Genomic DNA, 14,493 nt, shown 5'->3' with positions numbered 1-14,493 from the left:
TTCTTATAATTTTTGGAAGCATATGCTTTCTCATAGTAAATTTTTCAGAGTGGCACAAAACCTGTACTAATAGACCCAAATATCTGTAGTTCCTCTGTTAAAGGAAAGCAAAAGTGGATAAACCTGTCTTCAGTAATTAGTATTTCAGCATTTAATCTTATTTAGAAATTACTTGGATACTTAATGACTACCCGTCATTTAATTTAACTTAGCAAAACTTCAGAATTTCAGGTTACCAAAAGGATTTGGGGAAACTATTTTAAAAATTACCTAAAAGCTTTTATCCCACTTATATCTATTTAATATACTTGTTTTCAATAATTATATATAGATTACTTATGAAAATTATATTATACCAAGTTATTTTTCTTGCCGACGCGTTTTGTAACAGAGATAACAAACTTACTTGACTAGTAAACGCAGGTAGAAAAGAGTTGCACATCTGCATTAATTTTAATGTTGGTAACTCTAATAAAGACATATTTATTTTAACTAAACCAACAAACTTAAAGTAGCTTTTATTTACTAAAGATTATCTCAGATCACATGGACCTGAAAAACATTTGGATTAGATTTTATTCTATTTCTAAACATTTTATGAATACATAATTCACATGTGTTTAATTTTCTGTAGGCCAGCTAAGTAGAGCCCTTTTACAAATTAATTTTAGTAATACCATATGAAGGTAGAAAATACCACACATCTATAATATATGTATAGAGAGAGAGACACATAAACATATAGACAGATGCAAACAGAACCTTACAGCTTCCAATTTAAAATTACTGCCAGGAATCAAGCACAATAATACAAAACTCACTAGTTTTAAAAGAAGTTGGATCTAAGTTGTTTTTCTGGCAGATGGAATAAATTAAGTTTACCTGCTCAGATGGCTAAAGTTTTTATTAATATTGGTGGCTCAGAGGCACAGGGAAAAAAAAATACAAGTTCTTCCAAGAAGGACTTTGAATTGTTTCTGCAGCCATATACCTGGTTTTCCAGAAATTTGTAAGATAAGGATAGGTGCCTTTAATTCCTCAAGAAATTGGGTTGTAACTTAAATGACATCATAGGTTGATCCACCCATAAAGTCTTTTACAAAGGTTTCAAAAGGTCCCCCAGTATATAGTTTTATTTTAGCTTAGGAGAGAAAGTCTAAAAAATTTCCTATCAGTCTCTGAATATCAGCTTTCAATTTTGCCAAATTTCTGATCATAAAGTTATAAAATTTGTTCAAATATCTTGTCAGGTTTCAGCCAGGACAAACAGTAAATATTTCTGGCATGATTCAACAACACACTGGACTTAAGAGGCATCCCCAAACAGGGTGTAAAAGAGGTTTTACCTCTCTCTACCAGGTTTATAGACAGAGATCCTGGAGTGCTGACTCTAAGAATTCTCACCCTTCACTGACTTCTGTCAGTTTTTCCAGGATTCCATCTGCAGGTTCTGAGTGGGATTTAAAGTAGAGTATATCTTTGGTATCTGTCAGAACTTAGCAAGGTTTTTCATTAATTTTAATTTTTGTTTCACCTTGTCTGATTAAGGAAATAATGTAGCAGTTTTCTAGAAAATTCCTCAGAGTCCCATCAGCTCTGGGAAGGGCCCTTAAGGGGGCCCTCCTTCAAGAGTAGATATGGGCATGTCTTGAAGGCCACTAACATGGTGGAGTTTTCTTTATGGCTGTGTAATCTCCTAAGAGTGGAGAGACAATTCAGACAGAGAAAATGAAAATGTAAAGGAGAGAGGAGAGCAGTAGGAGATGTGTCAGTCTTTTATCTTTTGTTTTAGGTACCTCTTCTGTCTTTAATTTTTATTAGCCTTTTGCAACAGATTCTTTTGTGAAGCTATTTTGGAATCTGGAAGCCTTTTGGGGTCTACTGCATGACAATTAAAGTTGATATCTCATTGTGTTTGCTTAATTTGGGAGCCCTCACTTCTATGTACACTTCTTAAATGCGCTTATCTAATTGGAGCATTTCTCATAAAGGTCATAATTTCCCTGAGAATTGGCGGCAGTTTGGTAGGGCCCTTAGCTGCAAATGGAGTGCAACCCATATTTCTGTCTGGTCATATTTTGGGGCCCCCAAAATATGGTTACCAAGCCAAGTTTTCAGGACACAAAATTCTAGGTTGTCTTTAGTAAGATTTCAGCATTTTTATAAATATTTGTAGCTTCTGGGACCATAGTTCTTAAGCAGATGTGCTGGAAGGTGACACATTTAACTCTTTGGATTTTAAAGATCCCATTTCATTTATTTGTTTATTTATTTAGCTAAGCCTTTGGGTCTCTCAGAGCCAAACTAATATCTAAATGGGATGTACAGCTGGGCTGGAAATTGTATGATGTCTTACAGCATACTTCATTGTCCAAAAATTTTCTTGAGGTTTGTGGGTGACCTAGTGTTAATCTCACATGTTCTGTGACCAACTTATCCTAATACAGGAGTCTTTGAGTTAGGTGGTAAACACTATAACAGCTTTTAAATGCTTGATAAGTTCTCACCAATTTTACCACTTCTTTTTTTTTTTTTTTTTTTCTGAGATTCCCATTAACAATAGCTTTTATTTACATAAAACACACTAGACCCAATCCAGCTTAAGTCAGACTTTGTCAGACTCTAGACCTAGTCCAGTTCTGGACCCAGTTCAGTTCCAGGCCCATTCTGGTTTTTAAGCTGAACTCAGTTTGATTCTGGCCGGTAACCACCAACACTTTCCAACCTGGAATTTGGAAACTGGGGAAAGGACTGAACCAGCAGACCCCAGAGAATGAGATCTGTGGACTGATTCCAAATAAATGGGAACTGCCTCTGCCACCAACAGATCCCAACTTGGAAACTGGGGGCAGAACCAAGGGCTTCTAACCAAATGGAAAACTTTTCCAAATGGGAAAGCCAATTAGGTTGGGAGCTCAACAAAAAGAGTAGAGCTCAGAACCAAGAGGAATTTACTCATGGCCTTTGGAAACAGAGACAGACCTGTGTTTCTCATTGTCTCCAAAGGCAACAGAAGTTCCTTTTGGATTCCATTTTGGCCATCAAATCTGTTAAAAAAAAATTCAGCTAATAAATTTGAAGATCTAGTTGGCTTTGTTCAATAATTCGTGAATTGGGCAGCATCCCATCTAGCAAATAGAAAGGAGCTCCAAGGAGCTGTACAGAATGCAAGGTTGTTATGGGCAGAAAGGGAGAGAGACAAGAAAGAGTGGATTACCTCATCTTTTGGGGGAAGATGGAAGGTGTTTATCAGGTGGATTACCTCACTAGTAATGACCAGGTAATTCCAGACTGACTGGCTAAAGGTTACATTCCTGGGAGATGGAAAAACTGCAGTTAAGTCTTGGTTTACTTATGTGACTCCATTTTCAGCCTGTTGTTTCTTTTTTTAACAATACATCCAGAAGCTCCACAAAGATCTGAGGCCTAAAGGCAGTCAGGCAATTGAAGCTTATATGCTGTCTTGAGCTAAGAAATGGGATATGGGCCTGGGGCTTCAAAGGGGAGGAGGGCAATTCACAGGAAGATGAGCAGATTTTGGTAACCAGATGTATGCCAAGCGGGTTGATAAAAAAGTTATCTCTGGTAATAGCTCTCTTTCTGGGCCAGGCCCCCTATCTAAACTATTTTAGGCAGTTAAGGGAGCAGTAAAAGTTTTTCCTGAGTCTGTCAGGTCTTGAAGGCCTTCAGCTCAAAATGATTCACATGCAAAAGTAGCACATTTTGAGGTGGCATATTCTGCTTCCCTTCACTGCTTATCTTAGCAGTGTACTTATTCCTGTTCATGTTCCTAATTTTCTCACATCCCTTCTTATGAACACATAAAACTAGCCCTTACATACTCAGGTTTGATCTATAGAATATTTTGCAGTGAATACATAATGGGCAGGTATTTCCATTCTGGAACTTACGTTCATAATGTTTATAATGTTTCTAAAATGGAGATTTTTTATTCTTTGGCTACTCTAGAAACTGAGGAAGTCAGGCTTCTCTGATAGCTACTGGTTACTAAGGGAGTCTTATTCATTTTCACCAATATCTAATGGGACCATGTAAAGTTATCTGTGCAAAATGAAAATAAAAAGCAAAAAGAAAAAGTCCAACTTTGTTATTGCCTGTTAATAGTTATGGGAGGAACAGAAATGGTCCCGTAAACAAAGAAATAATATATAACTTAAGCTACATTTCTAAATAACTGATCATCAAGCAACAGCCTGGCATTATGGAAGCTAATTCACCACGGCTGCCCAGCAAATCTTTTATCTCAAAGAGAACTCAACAGAGATCAGATTGTTTTAGTTTGGTTCCTCCAAGAAGCAGACCCTGAGTCAAGGATATGGATATAAGTTTTTCATTTGGATGTAATCCAAGAAAACATGGAGTGGTGGAATAAAGATGAGCTTAAATTCTTTAACACTTTTCCTGTTGAGAATGAGGTCTATTTATTCACTGACATATGCATGTTTTAATGTATACTGGATGCTTTGATCAAGGAATAGACTAGAAATGTATGACATAACTGATGCTGCATAATTACTGAGACTAAATAAAGAATCCTACTGCTTTTGCCTTAGTATTTTTTTTTAAACATCTTTATTGAAGTATAATTGCTTTACAATGGTGTGTTAGTTTCTGCTTTATAACAAAGTGAATCAGTTATACATATACATATGTTCCCATATCTCTTCCCTCTTGCATCTCCCTCCCTCCCACCCTCCCTATCCCACCCTCCCTATCCCACCCCTGTAGGTGGTCACAAAGCACCGAGCTGATCTCCCTGTGCTATGCGGCTGCTTCCCACTAGCTATCTATTTTACATTTGGTAGTGTATGTGTCCATGACAGTAGTCATGTAGTAGTGTCCATGACACTCTCTCACCCTGTCATATCTCACCCCTCCCCCTCCCCATATCCTCAAGTCCATTCTCTAGTAGGTCTGTGTCTTTATTCCCACCTTGCCACTAGGTTCTTCATGACCTTTTTTTTTTTTTTCTTAGATTCCATATATATGTGTTAGCATACTGTATTTGTTTTTCTCTTTCTGACTTACTTCACTCTGTATGACAGACTCTAACTCCATCCACCTCATTACAAATACCTCCATTTCATTTCTTTTTATGGCTGAGTAATATTCCATCGTATATATGTGCCACATCTTCTTTATCCGTTCATCCGATGATGGACACTTAGGTTGCTTCCATGTCCTGGCTATTGTAAATAGAGCTGCAATGAACATTTTGGTACATGACTCTTTTTGAATTATGGTTTTCTCAGGGTATATGCCCAGTAGTGGGATTGCTGGGTCTTATGGTAGTTCTATTTTTAGTTTTTTAAGGAACCTCCATACTGTTCTCCATAGTGGCTGTATCAATTTACATTCCCACCAACAGTGCAAGAGTGTTCCCTTTTCTCCACACCCTCTCCAGCATTTATTGTTTCTACATTTTTTGATGATGGCCATTCTGACTGGTGTGAGATGATACCTCATTGTAGTTTTGATTTGCATTTCTCTAATGATTAATGATGTTGAGCATTCTTTCATGTGTCTGTGGCCATCTGTATATCTTCTTTGGAGAAATGTCTATTTAGGTCTTCTGCCCATTTTTGGATTGGGTTGTTTGTTTTTTTGTTATTGAGCTGCATGAGCTGCTTGTAAATCTTGGAGATTAATCCTTTGTCAGTTGCTTCATTTGCAAATATTTTCTCCAATTCTGAGGGTTGTCTTTTGGTCTTGTTTATGGGTTCCTTTGCTGTGCAAAAGCTTTTAAGTTTCATTAGGTCCCATTTGTTTATTTGTGTTTTTCTTTCCATTTCTCTAGGAGCTGGGTCAAAAAGGATCTTGCTGTGATTTATGTCATAGAGTGTTCTGCCTATGTTTTCCTCTAAGAGTTTGATAGTGTCTGGCCTTACACTTAGGTCTTTAATCCATTTTGAGTTTATTTTTGTGTATGGTGTCAGGGAGTGTTCTAATTTCATACTTTTACATGTACCTGTCCAATTTCCCCAGCACCACTTATTGAAGAGGCTGTCTTTTCTCCACTGTATATTCTTGCCTCCTTTATCAAAGATAAGGTGACCATATGTGCGTGGGTTTATCTCTGGGCTTTCTATCCTGTTCCATTGATCTATGTTTCTGTTTTTGTGCCAGTACCAAACTGTCTTGATTACTGTAGCTTTGTAATATAGTCTGAAGTCAGGGAGCCTGATTCCTCCACCTCCATTTTTCGTTCTCAAAATTGCTTTGGCTATTCGGGGTCTTTTGTGTTTCCATACAAATTGTGAAAATTTTTTGTTCTAGTTCTGTGAAAAATGCCAGTGGTAGTTTGATAGGGATTGCATTGAATCTGTAGATTGCTTTGGGTAGTAGAGTCATTTTCACAATGTTGATTCTTCCAATCCAAGAACATGGTATATCTCTCCATCTATTTGTATCATCTTTAATTTCTTTCATCAGTGTCCTATAATTTTCTGCATACAGGTCTTTTGTCTCCTTAGGTAGGTTTATTCCTAGATATTTTATTCTTTTTGTTGCAATGGTAAATGGGAGTGTTTTCTTAATTTCACTTTCAGATTTTTCATCATTAGTATATAGGAATGCAAGAGATTTCTGTGCATTAATTTTGTATCCTGCTACTTTACCAAATTCATTGATTAGCTCTAGTAGTTTTCTGGTAGCATCTTTAGGATTCTCTATAGTATCATGTCATCTGCAAACAGTGACAGCTTTACTTCTTCTTTTCCGATTTGGATTCCTTTTATTTCTTTTTCTTCTCTGATTGCTGTGGCTAACACTTCCAAAACTATGTTGAATAATAGTGGTGAGAGTGGGCAACCATGTCTTGTTCCTGATTTAGTGGAAATGGTTTCAGTTTTTCACCATTGAGGACAATGTTGGCTGTGGGTTTGTCATATATGGCCTTTATTATGTTGAGGAAAGTTCCCTCTATGCCTATTTTCTGCAGGGCTTTTATCATAAATGGGTGTTGAATTTTGTCGAAAGCTTTTTCTGCATCTATTGAGATGATCATATTGTTTTTCTCCTTCAATTTGTTAATATGATGTATCACGTTGATTGATTTGCGTATATTGAAGAATCCTTGCATTCCTGGAATAAATCCCACTTGATCATGGTGTATGATCCTTTTAATGTGCTGTTGGATTCTGTTTGCTAGTATTTTGTTGAGGATTTTTGCATCTATGTTCCTCAGTGATGTTGGCCTGTAGTTTTCTTTCTTTGTGACATCTTTGTCTGGTTTTGGTATCAGGGTGATGGTGGCCTCGTAGAATGAGTTTGGGAGTGTTCCTCCCTCTGCAATATTTTGGAAGAGTTTGAGAAGGACAGGTGTTAGCTCTTCTCTAAATGTTTGATAGAATTCACCTGTGAAGCCATCTGGTCCTGGGCTTTTGTCTGTTGGAAGATTTTTAATCACAGTTTCAATTTCAGTGCTTTTGATTGGTCTGTTCATATTTTCTATTTCTTCCTGGTTCAGTCTCGGCAGTTTGTGCATTTCTAAGAATCTGTCCATTTCTTCCAGGTTGTCCATTTTATTGGCATAGAGTTGCTTGTAGTAATCTCTCATGATCGTTTGTATTTCTGCAGTGTCAGTGGTTACTTCTCCTTTTTCATTTCTAATTCTATTGATTTGAGTCTTCTCCCTTTTTCTCTTGATGAGTCTGGCTAATGGTTTATCAATTTTGTTTATCTTCTCAAAGAACCAGCTTTTAGTTTCATTGATTTTTGCTATTGTTTCCTTCATTTCTTTTTCATTTATTTCTGATCTGATCTTTATGATTTCTTTCCTTCTGCTAGCTTTGGGGTTTTTTTTTTTTGTTGTTCTTCTTTCTCTAATTGCTTTAGGTGCAAGGTTAGGTTGTTTATTCGAGATGTTTCCTGTTTCTTGATGTAGGCTTGTATTGCTATAGACTTTCCTCTTAGAACTTCTTCTGCTGCATCCCATAGGTTTTGGGTCGTCGTGTCTCCATTGTCATTTGTTTCTAGGTATTTTTTGATTTCCCCTTTGATTTCTTCAGTGATCACTTCGTTATTAAGTAGTGTATTGTGTATCCTCCATGTGTTTGTATTTTTTACAGATCTTTTCCTGTAATTGATATCTCGTCTCATAGCGTTGTGGTCGGAATAGATACTTGATATGATTTCAATTTTCTTAAATTTACCAAGGCTTGATTTGTGAATGTTCCATGAGCACTTGAGAAAAATGTGTATTCTGTTGTTTTTGGGTGGAATGTCCTATAAATATCAATTAAGTCCATCTTGTTTAATGTATCATTTAATGCTTGTGTTTCCTTATTTATTTTCATTTTGGATGATCTGTTCATTGGTGAAAGTGGGGTGTTAAAGTCCCCTACTATGATTGTGTTACTGTCGATTTCCCCTTTTATGGCTGTTAGTATTTGCCTTATGTATTGAGGTGCTCCTATGTTGGGTGCGTAAATATTTACAATTGTTATACCTTCCTCTTGGATCGATCCCTTGATCATTATGTAGTGTCCTTCTTTGTCTCTTGTAATAGTCTTTATTTTAAAGTCTATTTTGTGTGATATGAGAATTGCTACTCCAGCTCTCTTTCGATTTCCATTTGCATGGAATATCTTTTTCCATCCCCTCACTTTCAGTCTGTATGTGTCTCTAGGCCTGAAGTGGGTCTCTTGTAGACAGCATATATATGGGTCTTGTTTTTGTATCCATTCAGCCATTCTGTGTCTTTTGGTGGGAGCATTTAATCCATTTACCTTTAAGGTAATTATCGATATGTATTTTCCTATTCCCATTTTCTTAAATGTTTTGGGTTTGTTATTGTAGGTGTTTTCCTTCTCTTGTGTTTCTTGCCTAGAGAAGTTCCTTTAGCATTTGTTGTAAAGCTGGTTTGGTGGTGCTGAACTCTCTCAGCTTTTGCTTGTCTTTAAAGGTTTTAATTTCTCCATCAAATCTGAATGAGATCCTTGTTGCGTAGAGTAACCTTGGTTGTAGGTTTTTCTCCTTCATCACTTTAAGTATATCCTGCCACTCCCTTCTGGCTTGCAGAGTTTCTGCTGAAAGGTCAGCTGTTAACCTTATGGGGATTCCCTTGTGTGTTATTTGTTGTTTTTCCCTTGCTGCTTTTAATATGTTTTCTTTATATTTAATTTTTGATAGTTTGATTAATATGTATCTTGGCATGTTTCTCCTTGGATTTATCCTGTATGGGTCTCTCTGTGCTTCCAGGACTTGATTAACTATTTCCTTTCCCATATTAGGGAAGTTTTCATCTATAATCTCTTGAAATATTTTCTCAGTCCCTTTCTTTTTCTCTTCTTCTTCTGGGACCCCTATAATTTGAATGTTGGTGCGTTTAATACTGTCCCAGAGGTCTCTGAGACTGTCCTCAGTTCTTTTAATTCTTTTTTCTTTATTCTGCTCTACAGTAGTTATTTCCACTATTTTATCTTCCAGGTCACTTATCCGTTCTTCTGCCTCAGTTATTCTGCTATTGATCCCTTCTAGAGTATTTTTAATTTCATTTATTGTGTTATTCATCGTTGCTTTGTTCCTCTTTAGTTCTTCTACGTCCTTGTTAAATGTTTCTTGCATTTTGTCTATTCTATTTCCAAGATTTTGGATCATCTTTACTATCATTATTCTGAATTCTTTTTCAGGTAGACTGCCTATTTCCTCTTCATTTGTTAGGTCTGGTGTGCTTTGACCCTGCTCCTTCACCTGCTGTGTGTTTTTTTTGTCTTCTCATTTTGCTTATCTTACTGTGTTTGGGGTCTCCTTTTCACAGGCTGCAGGTTCGTAGTTTCTGTTGTTTTTGGTATCTGTCCCCAGTGGCTAAGGTTGGTTCAGTGGGTTGTGTAGGCTTCCTGGTGGAGGGGACTAGTGCCTGTGTTCTGGTGGATGAGGTTGGATCTTGTCTTTCTGGTCCACGTCTGGTGGTGTGTTTTGGGGTGTCCGTGGCCTTATTATGATTTTAGGCAGCCTCTCTGCTAATGGATGGGGCTGTATTCCTGTCTTGCTAGTTGTTTGGCATAGGGTGTCCAGCACTGTAGCTTGCTGGTCGTTGAGTGAAGCTGGGTCCTGAGGTTGAGATGGAGATCTCTGAGAGATTTTCACCGTTTGGTATTACGTGGAGCTGGGAGGTCTCTTGTGGGCCAGTGTCCTGATGTTGGCTCTCCCACCTCAGAGGCACAGCCCTGATGCCTGGCTGGAGCACCAAGAGCCTTTCATCCACACGGCTCAGAATAAAAGGGAGAAAAAATAGAAAGAAAGAAAGAAAGAAAGAGGATAAAATAAAATAAAATAAAGCTATTATAATAAAAAATAAGAAAAAAATTATTAAGAATAAATTTATTAAGAAAAAACATTTTTGAAATAGATTTATTAATTTTTTTATAATAAAAAATAAGAAAAAAGTTATTAAGAAAAAAATTTTTTAATTTTTTACAATAAAAAATGCGAAAAAACTTATTTAAAAAAATTTTTTTCAATTTTTTAAAAATAGAAAATAAGGAAAAAATTATTAAGAAAACATTTATTAGGGAAAAAAAATTTTAAGTTAAAAACAAAACAAAACAAAACAAAAAACGGACAGACCTAACCCTAGGACTAACAGTGAAAGCAAAGCTATACAGACAAAATCTCACCCAGAAGCATACACATATACACTCACAAAAAAAGGAAACGGGGAAAAATTAATATATCCTGCTCCCAAAGTCCACCTCCTGAATTTGGGATGATTCGTTGTCTATTCAGGTATTCAACAGATACAGGCACATCAAGTTGTTTGTGGAGCTTTAATCCACTGCTTCTGAGGCTGCTGGGAGAGATTTCCCTTCCTCTTCTTTGTTCGGTACAGCTCCCGGAGTTCAGCTTTGCATTTGGACCCGCCTCTGCATGTAGGTCGCCTGAGGGCGTCTGTTCCCCACCCAGACAGGACGGGGTTAAAGGAGCAGCTGCTTCGGGGGCTCTGGCTCACTCAGGCCGGGGGGAGGGAGGGGTACGGAGTGCGGGGCGAGCCTGTGGCGGCAGAGGCTGGTGGGAAGTTGCAGCAGCCTGAGGCGCGCTGTGCGTTCTCCCGGGAAAGTTGTCCCCGGATCACGGGAGCCTGGCCGTGGCAGGCTGCACAGACTCCCGGGAGGGGCAGTGTGGAGAGTGACCTGTGCTCGCACACAGGCTTCTTGGTGGCGGCAGCAGCAGCCTTAGTGTCTCATGCCCCTCTCTGGGGCCCGAGCTGATAACCGCGGCTCGCGCCCGTCTCTGGAGTTCGTTTAGGCGGTGCTGTGAATCCCCTCTCCTCGCGCACAGGGAAACAAAGAGGCAAGAAAAAGTCTCTTGCCTCATCGGCAGCTGCAGACTTTTTCCCGGACTCCCTCCCGGCTAGCTGTGGTGTGCTAACCCCTTCGGGCTGTGTTCACGCTGCCAACCCCAGTCCTCTCCCCGGGATCCAACTGAAGCCCGAGCCTCAGCTCCCAGCCCCGCCCACCCTGGCGGGTGAGCAGACAAGCCTCTAGGGCTGGTGAGTGCTACTCGGCACCGATCCTCAGTGTGGGAATCTCTCCGCTTTGCCCTCCGCACCCCTGTGGCTGTGCTCTCCTCTGTGGCTCCGAAGCTTCCCCCCTCTGCCACCCGCAGTCTCCGCCCGCGAAGGGGCTTCCTAGTGTGTGGAAACCTTTCCTCCTTCACAGCTCCCTCCCACTGGTGCACGTCCCATCCCTATTCTTTTGTCTCTGTTATTTCTTTTTTCTTTTGCCCTACCCAAGTACGTGGGGATTTTCTTGCCTTTTGGGAGGTCTGATGTCTTCTGCCAGCGTTCAGTGGGTGTTCTGTAGGAGCAGTTCCACGTGTAGATGTATTTCTACTGTATCTGTGGGAAGGAAGGTGATCTCCGCGTCTTACTCTTCCGCCATCTTACCCAGACCCCCTTGCCTTAGTATTTTGGAACAATTTCTATGGGTAACCTGGGTCACCAGAGAAAAGGTCAAATGTATACTGAGACTTCCCTGTTAGAGAGGTCCCATGTTAATTCCATAGCACATATTTCCTGTTCTATGTTCATGACTCTCTGGTCAGAGAATGCTTTTAAGCAAAGAGTTTGGGGAAACCATTAGTGTGAAAGGGGGCCTTTAGGGTAAGAACATGGATATGGTACCAAACATGTGGATTTAGTTCCCAAATATTTGATTAAAAGAACCCTTTGCGTGACTTTACTTTTATAGTTTCTGTGATTCATGCATAGGATTTTAAAGCCTCTTATTATCCTGAACTTTGTATTGGGTGAGAACCAGAAGAAAAACTGTTATTGGCCACAGATATGAACTTGGCCTTTGTCACAAGTGAGAAAAAGGAAAATAAAAGGCATGGAAGGCTTACGTAAAATACATATGTGACCTCCTGTTGTGTCATAAACAGACAAGACATTGGGAGTATACCAAAAGAGCAAGATTACAAAGATTTTTTCCTGTTGGGCAGAAAGAAGGGCCTAAGGCCAATCTATCTCAGGTACCTGATTCTCTTGTGTCTACCTTTATGCTTAAAGCTGAAGCTTTTTTTTGTTTTTTCTTGGTAAATAAGGACAAAGTTCTTCCTGCAGAGAGGGTAAATGTGTGCTGGGGGAAGTGCAGATGTCTGAGGAGGAAACAGTGCTGGTGGGTAGAATGGCCCAGAGTTATCACAGGGTTATCAAGGATTAACAAAAGGGTTACAAACCTTGTACTGATCTTAAGTTCTTTTAATTTTTGGCTGTGTTGAGTCTTCGTTTCTGTGCGAGGGCTTTCTCTAGTTGCGGCAAGCGGGGGCCACTCTTAATCGCGGTGCGCGGGCCTCTCACTATCGCCGCCTCTCTTGTTGCGGAGCACAGGCTCCAGACGCACAGGCTTAGTAGTTGTGGCTCACGGGCCCAGTTGCTCCACGGCATGTGGGATCTTCCCAGACCAGGGCTTGAACCCGTGTCCCCTGCATTGGCAGGCAGGTTCTCAACCACTGCGCCACCAGGGAAGCCCAAGTTCTTTTAATTTTTAATTGTACTAATATAACCTATTGAAAGCAACACAAGTCACTGTATTGCTGTCTCCCACCATGACAAATGGAGGAAAGCCACATCCCCAGCCAGAGGACATAATCCATGGTCTCCAGGGTTTAGAGGTAGTCAGTCCATGCTAATTTAGGAAGAAGAGAGTATCTTCAGCAGCCTGAGTCCCAGAAAGCCTGGATAGTTCTTCCCCATGAAGAGAGAGGCCGACTTTCCATTAGCAGGTGCCAGTGAGAACAACAGTGACAGCTTTGCTAGAGAGTACCTTCATTGTGTCAAGACTCCACTAAGAAACAAAACAAAACAAAAAAACCCAGTAATTTTCCTTTGGTCCAGTTGAATGGAGTTAAAGTTCTGATTTCTTGACTCCAGATGTGCCCAGCTGTTTGACTCTTCACTTCATTCCAACAAATAAACCCACTAATTCAACATTCAAACCAACATTTACATCATTATAACAAAATGGTGAAGCTTCCAGGAATGTGTTTGACTGTCTGGTGACTATCTCTGAGGTTTCTCATGATGTGATACATGAAAAAACTAAGAAAACCAGGCTCCAGAAAGATTTTCCTGGGAATTATTCTCACTGAAATATATTATAAACCTAATGGTAAAAATGTGTTTTAATGTAGATACCTGAAATGCAACAGTGCTTCGTACATATTAAAGCAGTTAAGAAATACAGCATTGGCTTCCTTGTGACTATTTCTAATCACAAGGTATTTCTTACCTTGATTCTACCTCCTTTTTACTTTGCACTTCAAAGAATTCAGCTAACCCTGGAATATTGCCATTTAACAACTTAGCTATTGCACAGTACAGATAAGGTGTTGGTGACTTAAAACAAAGTATTGGTTGATCCTACTTCTTTCCAGTAACTTCAGTCAATGATGTTGAATCATGTAGTATACTTGTTATTGCTTTTGTTGTCTTGATAAATCCTGAAGATTAAGTTTCTTTCATTTTCTTCTCAACAGACCATTTGGTCCTTTCTGTAATTGCTTAGTTTTGTCTGATTTAATGGCAGTTTTGTTGATCACTTGTCTGCAGTTTCTGTTACTCCCGCTATTCTTTTCACTTAATTATTTAAATGATTACACCATTTTCCCTTAAAATAGAGGTTCATTTGTAAAGTCCTGTCAATTAGTGTCTCACACCTTTAATGATGTTTATTACAGCAAGAAGCAAGATTTATTTCAGATTTGTCTCTCTCTTTCTCTCTCTCTCCATTTCTTTCTCTCTTTCTCTCCTTGTAAAAATCTATGAGAATGAGCACTGAAACAATAGTGTGATGAAAAATGTCAGTTGAAAAATTGTGGTTCTATCTTTTGTTGCTGGTAACTTTAGAAACTTAATAACTGAGAATTAATCACTGAAGGCATGACTTAGAATATGGATGATGAGGTGAAAAAATAAAAACTAGAGGCTAAATTAAAATATTCTAAAACCAAATGCTTTTTTTAAAATCC

The sequence above is a fragment of the Balaenoptera ricei genome, chromosome 7 (assembly GCF_028023285.1).
Source record: "Balaenoptera ricei isolate mBalRic1 chromosome 7, mBalRic1.hap2, whole genome shotgun sequence".
In the NCBI taxonomy this organism is placed as follows: Eukaryota; Metazoa; Chordata; class Mammalia; order Artiodactyla; family Balaenopteridae; genus Balaenoptera; species Balaenoptera ricei.
This window is presented reverse-complemented; position numbering follows the sequence as displayed.